We start from the raw sequence: 7,522 nt of genomic DNA, 5'->3' as shown, positions 1-7,522 counted from the left end.
TTATGGGAAGACAGTCTGAGAACTTTATTGTTTATAAAGTGATGCCTGAGACAGTCTAATTGTTTATACAAATCAGAAGGCTGAGAACTGCTTTACTTTTCCCTTATACTTTTCTCTCAATTGTATGTCTCATGGCCTTTTCTTTAAGTCATTCTCCGACAGTAAGGTAGGGACAAAAGGCCATTCCAGACCTCTATCATTCCTCAGTTATCTTTTAATTCAACAGGGACTGGAGGGCAGGACCAAGTTGGCCTCTGTACTCACCCCGAAGATACACTGACTATTGGTGGCAGCCACAAAGTCACAGTAGATGGGAGTCAAAGCCATACTGGACCTCTGTGATGCCTTTTTGTCCATTCCAGATAAGTGTGTCTAGGGAAAACCTGAGATTTTTTTCTCCTGTTCCCACTGTCCTTGACCACATCAACAGATGCTGGTATGACTCATTCAAATGAGAGAGAAATTTTTTTCTTAATTGTTCAAGCAAAACGACTGAGAGAAAAAGAAAAGGGAATAGTGTTATAGATGAGTAATCGTATGGTGGACTCTTACAATTAAGGGGTCAATATTAAATATATGTCAAAAGAAGTTTTGTAGATGTATAGTTATCCTTCCCCTCCCCCTTGCATTGTTATCACAGGATGGCCTCAGTAGTTGGGGCATGTGGGAGGGTTGGCTTGTTACTATGGCAGCACCTGACCTCCAATCAAGGTGTTAGACAGTGATGTCCACCACTGGACAGTGAACAAGGAATCAATTGACAAGACTTTGGGAGGGGCTAGAGGTATAAAAGACAGAACATCCATTTTCTAGATGAGCACATGGTGACTGAATTCTTTGGTCCCGGCACTGTATTCTTTTCTTCATTCAGTCTTTGGTTGTATTTTAACAGATATGAAAATCAAGATCCTTCTGTTGTATTTTGATAAGGTCTTAATAAATCATTTATATTTTTGAAAGTGAAAATAGTTTCTCAGATAGGGTTGGTGAATGTGGGGCAAGGTTGTCCACACTGGGTCAGCTCCAAGGTACAACTTTTCTGATCTGGCCAGACCTCCTTAGGAGAGACGCTGGATCAATATCAATCACAGAATGCTGCAATCACCTCGTGTATAATAAGAACAGCAATAAAAGACACCCTTTAAGATAGGAATACAGATTTCTTAGAAGCTCTTTCAAATATTTCTCCACAACTGTAAAAGGAAATCCACCTAATGATTTGCTCCAGAGCCGAGAGAAATCAAGGCAGAGCCATGGTTTGTCAGGTATTGCTTGATGCTAATGAGCCCCGTGGTGCATTTGGAGATGAGCCCTGGAAATTCAGAGCCTTAGACTGCACAAACCTTTCCAAGAGTCAAAGTCAGAGAAAAAACTCAAAGTGTCTCAAAGCATGAATGGGTCCCACTGAGGTCCATCCCAAACACAGGCTCTTCATGGACTCCTTGGAGGAGAGAATTGGAGGCCAGAATTGGAAAAAACACTTCTCAGATATTCAGAGTGGAAAGGAACATCCAAAGTACCTCAAAAACCTTGAGTATCTCAAAGCATTAATGAGCCCCACTGAGTGTATATACGAAGCTCTCAAGGGACTCGTTAAAGCAGATAATTGGGGCCATGATTGCAAAAACCTCTCATAGAGTCGATATCAAAAGGGCAACACCAAGTACCTTAAAATAACTGAAGTACCCTGAAGCATTAATGAGCCCCAGTGAGTGTTGTTACTGACAAAGCCTCTCCAGGGACTAATTAAAGCAGAGAATTGGAGGAGAAGATTGAACAGACCTCTCAGAGACTCCAAGGCAAAAGCCAAACCCAAAGTCCTTTGAAAAGCCTGCAGTCCCTGCAGGGAGCATTCAGGAACCCCCATGGCCATTGCTGAGCAAGGCTCCCCAGGGACTGCTTCCAGCAGATCCTTGAGGCCACTGGGACGTGGGCTAGGGGGGGATGCTGAGGGCAGGACAAGGGGCTGACAGTGCCCAGCCTGGCTGGGGCTGTGCCAGGAGGCCCCAGGGCCTCAGGACAAGGTGTCTCCTCACAGCCCTTGGTGGCACAGACCCTGCTGTGCCCCAGGGCACCAAGACTTGGCTTCTCTTTGTCCCCAGCTGTCATCAGTGCCTCCAGTTCTGTGCTCTGCCTGGGGCCTGGATACACTTTCTCAGTCATGTTCTTCAGTGGGACCCATTAAAAGTCCAAGAAACTTTGGAGTCGGATTCTGACTTGGAGTTCTGGAGAGGTTTCTTCAGCTCCCTCTCAGGGACTGATGTTCAAAGCCTGAGCACAAAGCCCCAGAGGCTCATTAAAGTCCTTGTTCTGTGTCAGTTCTTGTTCTGTGTCTTGTTCTGCTGAGCTGGGCTGGGCTCCTGGCACAGAGGCAGTTCCTGGTAACCAAGAAGAGCTTCAAAAGCACATTTCTCTTGATGAGCAGCTCTTCTGCCAGCCCAGAAGGGCTGAGGCACTGCCTGCAGCCACCCCAGGCACATCACAAAGGCACAGAGAGCTTCAATCAGTCAGGGCTGGGAAGGGGCTGAGAAGTGCCTGGGGCAGAATCACTGCCAGCACTTGGCACAGGAACCTCTGGGTGCAGGACAGTGCAACTGCAGCTCCTGGAGCCATCTCCTAAAGCTGGAACATCCCAATGCCTACAGACCCTGTGAGTACATTCTCTGATTGTCTCTTGCACAGAGCAGCCAGGGGTGCCCAGGGCTGTCCTGCAGAGCAGGGTCCTGCAGCCCAGGGTGCTGTGCTGGAGCAGGGACTCTGCTGCCTGCCAGGGACAGCTCTCAGCCAGCCCTGGCAGCTGCTCCCAGCACTGGGGGACAAGATCTGGGTGGGAGGAGACAGCTGCTAATGCTTGGAAGTGTTCTCCTTGTGTGGGGAGGATGCTGCATTGTTCAGGACTGCTCCCAGTATGACATTTAACTGCATAACATTTCCAAGTAGATTATAAAGGTGTTATGGTTTAGGCCTGGCAAAGCCAGGGCCCCCATAAATATACCTTTTACCTGATATCTGCTGTGAGATGTGGCCAGGAAATAAGCAAAGCAGGCTCCAACTTAAACATAAAGAGAAGTTTATTAACTAAACTACACACACAATTACTAAACTACACACACAATTACTAACCTACACACACACAGGGGAAAAAAAAACAAGGAGAATGAGAACTACACAGAAACACTTCCTTATCCTCCTCCCACCAAATTCCCAAACACATTTACATTTCCCAAAAATTATCCACACTCGGTCTGGCACCACCCTTTGGAAAAAAAATCAAATCTTCAGCTCATAAGGGATAGACGGAGTCCTTCCTTGTGCCATGGACTTCTTGTCACAATCAGCAATCCGCCCGGTATCTTGCTATCTCATGACATCTCCTTTCCATGCCAAGGTGCTCTCACCACCAGGCATGGGATGGGGCAGGGGCCTGCCTTCAGGGCCTTTTAAGAATGCCTCGTCTCGTTCCAAGCAGAGTACAGTCACAATCCTGGGACCTCTGTCCCCCCCATGTCTTCTATACCCCCTGGGGCCGAGGGGTCTCAAAACCAAACTCTCTTGATGCCGAGCCTCCGCTTCCCCCTGCAATACAGCCTCTGCATCACCAGGAAACAGTCCATGGAAATACAACAAAAAAGAGTCCAGCAAAAACTGCCACTCCATCTTCCTCCATTCCTTCAACATCTCTCTTCTCCCTTTGCCAGACCCTCCTTACTGGCCTGATTTTCTTCCTTCATCTTCCACTCCTGTCCCTTTCCCAGGAAAGGCAATGTTCTGCGAAGCCTTCATTCCCCAAAGGGTTAAAAGTTCTCCCAGGCGGCCGGACTGCCCGCTGCCCCCCCCCCCTTCTACTCCCAGCCGTGCTGCCTGCCGGCACATGATATCAAGTTTCAAGATATACAGTTCGAGCACGGGCTGCATTCTCTGGGGGGGGAATAAACTGGTCGCTCAAGGGTCTGCCACCCTTCCTCCGAACCCGGGCCTACCGTAGATGGGCCACGTGGCTTTCCCCTCCCCCAGCCCAGCCAGAAACTGGGCCGGGGGAGAGACTTCTTCACGCCGGAAATCCCAAGAGAGCTCCGAAGGCCAAGGGCCCTGCTTTTAACCCCTTGGGTTCGTAGTCTCAAGAGGCGGATCCAAATGTCCCACTGGTCAAACTAGGTGCCCATCTTAAATTCCAATTACCCATTGGTAACCACAGCAAAACAACATATCCCAGATGTCCCATTTCCGGTCAAACCACGACAAAAGGGAACACAGCAAGGCAGGGGCTGCATAGAAGGGAAATTCCTGCTTTTTTAATGGACTGTTCTGGATTGCCTGGATGGGAAATCGCACACATATCATAATCTCTCAGTTCAGGTTCAGAAAAAGAAAAATGTTTTTTCTCAGATCATACTAAACCAGGCAGTGACAGAAATCAGCACAGGGGCCCTTAGAGGCAGCATCAGTGTAACATTTTGAGCCTCCTCAGAGTTGCTCTGACATTGCCATCAGAGCCTGCAGAGCCAGAGCTGCCCCTGGGCAGTGCCTGAGCTGGGAGGGGTCTGCAGGGCAGAGCTGAGCCCCCAGGGCTGGGCTGGGCTCTGGCAGCACTGGCAGGGCCCAGGCCTTGGCACAGGGAAGCAGCTGCTGGCAGGGACAGCTCCAGGCAGCAGAGCCCTGGGCAGGCAGTGGGGGGAAAGTGCATCCAGGCTGTGCTGGGATATTTAAAGTTTTCTCCAAACCCAACTATTCCATGATTTCTTTTCTTACAGAACCCCATTTATGGACAGAATAAATGTCCAACAGCAGCTCCATCAGGCACTTCCTCCTGCTGGCATTGGCAGACACGCGGCAGCTGCAGCTCCTGCACTTCTGCCTCTTGCTGGGCATCTCCCTGGCTGCCCTCCTGGGCAATGGCCTCATCATCAGCGCCGTAGCCTGCGACCACCACCTGCACACGCCCATGTTCTTCTTCCTGCTCAACCTGGCCCTCAGCGACCTGGGCTCCATCTGCACCACTGTCCCCAAAGCCATGCACAATTCCCTCTGGAACACCAGGACCATCTCCTACTCATGATGTGCTGCTCAGCTCTTTTTCTTTGCTTTTTGTACTACAACAGAGTTTTATCTGCTGACCATCATGTGCTATGACCGCTACGTGTCCATCTGTAAACTCCTGCACTACGGGACCCTCCTGGGAAGCAGAGCTTGTGCCCACATGGCAGCAGCTGCCTGGGCTTGTGGCTTTCTCACTGCTCTCATGCACACGGCCAATATATTTTCCCTGCCCCTGTGCCATGGCAATGCCCTGGGCCAGTTCTGTGAAATCCCACAGATCCTCAAGCTCTCCTGCTGCAAATCCTATCTCAGGGAACATGGGCTTCTTGCTGTTACTGTCTTTTTGGTATTTGGTTGTTTTTTGTTCATTGTTTTCTCCTATGTGCAGATCTTCAGGGCTGTGCTGAGGATCCCCTCTGAGCAGGGACGGCACAAAGCCTTTTCCACCTGCCTCCCTCACCTGGCCATGGTTTCCCTGTTCCTCAGTACTGGCGTATTTTCTGACTTGAAGCCCCCCTCCATCTCTTCCCCATCCCTGGATGTGGCAATGACAGTTCTGTACTCAGTGGTGCCTCCAGCCCTGAACCCCCTCATCTACAGCCTGAGGAACAAGGAGATCAAGGCCGCAGTGTGGACAATGATGAATGGATGCTTTCAGAAACATTAAAATGCTGGGAAATTTCTGCAAATCACTTGTAATAAAAGTCATCTTTGATACATGTTGGCTTCAATTTGGAATTATTTTTCTTTGTACTAATTCTTTTCATATTGTCCACAAAGAAATGTCATTTCTTGTGCCATTTCTCCTTTTGTTTCTTTCCAGCCTCCATGTGCCCACAGACTATGTCAATGAGGGGCTGCACTCTTGGTGGCTTTAAAGGAACTAAAGATCTCCCAGCAGAGTTTTCTGTAGAGATGCCCTTTTGTTGCCTTCTCTGGAGCTGCAGCAGCAATATCTCTGTGCAGAGCTGGGGGCAGATCAGTGCTGGCCCAGCAGCTGTGCCCAGGAGCAGCAGCACTTGCTGTTGCCAGTGCTGCTGCTGTGGCCCTGCCCCGCTGCCCTGGTGGCCCTGGTGTTGCTGTAGGGCCTGAGTGCTCTCGGGGCTGGGCACAGTCCTGGGGGTGGCAGTGCCGGGGCTGCAGCAGGGACAGGCCATGGGCACTGCTGGGGCAGCGCTGATGCCTCAGGCCAGGCCCTGGGGGCTCCAGGCTCCTTGCCCAGGCTCTCTTAAGAACATAGCCTGGCCAATGCTCAGCACAGAAAATCCCTGTGAGCAGCCCCAGGCGGGCCGTGGGCAGGCTGGGGGCAAACAGCATGGCTGGGGCTCTGCAAGGACCCTGGAGGAGATAGGAAGGAGCAGCAGAGCAGGGGCTGATCCATCCCTAGTGCGCTGCACAGCCCAGGGCAGCGTCCCAGAGCGTCCTTATGGAGCTGCCAACAACATCCCCCCTCTGCAGCCATGGCCTCTCCCCCAGCTCACACAGGTGCCCCATCCTTGCAGGCACAGACATGGCAGCACTGGCTCAGCAGCCCCTGTTTGCATTGCACACAGCAGGCAGGAGCACCCCCATGCTGTTGCTGTGAGGACATGAATCTGAGGGAGCATAAATGCCACGTGCTCGCATGAACCTGAGGGAGCACAAAAGCCCCTGGGGCCAGCAAGGGCTGGGGGACACAAGGGAAAACACTCAGCTTTGTCCAGGCCTCTGCAGTCAGCCAGAAAGTTTGTTCCCATCCAGCTGGGAGTTTCCTGTCCCACTGCAGAGGCTGTTGCTCAGAGCCAGGGCTCCTGGCAGCCACCCTCAAACTGCCCTGAGCAATTCCTTTGTGCCACCTTTGCTTTCTTAAACTTCCCTTGTACAAATTTCTTCCTCTTACCTACCACAGGGGACTCAGAACTGGACACAGCACTCGAGGTGCTGCCTAACCAGTTCCCTTGAGCACAGGGGAAGAATCACTTCCCTGCTCCTGCTGGCCACACCATTCCTGATCCAGGCCAGGAGCCATAGGCCTTCTTGGCCACCTGGGCACACTCCTGCCTCATTTCTAGCCTGCTGTCCATCAGTCCCTGCAGGTCCCTTTCTGCCTGTAGTGCTGCAGGGGTTGCTGTGGCCAAAGTGCAGGACCTGGCACTTGGAGTTGTTAAACCTCACTTTGTTGGATTTGGGCCCTGGATACAACCTGTCTAGGTCCCTGTGCAGAGCCCACCTATCCTCCAGCAGATCAACATTCCCAGACAACTTGTTGTCATCTGCAAATTTCATGATGGTGGACTCAGTCCCCTCATGCAGATCATCAATGCAGACATTGAAATCCACGCTGGCTGGCTCTGATCCCTCGGCCATCCTGTGGGTGCCCTGTTGATGGCACTCAAGGTGATCTGTTCCATAACCTCGCCAGGCACCCAGGTCAGGCTGACAGGCCTGGAGCTCCTCCTTCCAGCCCTTCTTGGGGATGGGCTCACGTTGGCACCTCCAGTGCTCT

General features: G+C 51.3%; 1 pseudogene; it reads left to right on the top strand.

Annotated features, from left to right (window-relative positions):
- Window positions 1-4,942: 4,942 nt before the first annotated feature.
- On the top strand, window positions 4,943-5,704 carry LOC128933527 (olfactory receptor 14J1-like; annotated as a pseudogene).
- The last annotated feature ends 1,818 nt before the right edge of the window (window positions 5,705-7,522 follow it).

The sequence above is a fragment of the Melozone crissalis genome, unplaced genomic scaffold (genome assembly GCF_028551555.1).
Source record: "Melozone crissalis strain CALT ecotype California unplaced genomic scaffold, PUWL_Pcris_2 ptg000010l_1, whole genome shotgun sequence".
In the NCBI taxonomy this organism is placed as follows: Eukaryota; Metazoa; Chordata; class Aves; order Passeriformes; family Passerellidae; genus Melozone; species Melozone crissalis.
This window is presented reverse-complemented; position numbering and strand designations above follow the sequence as displayed.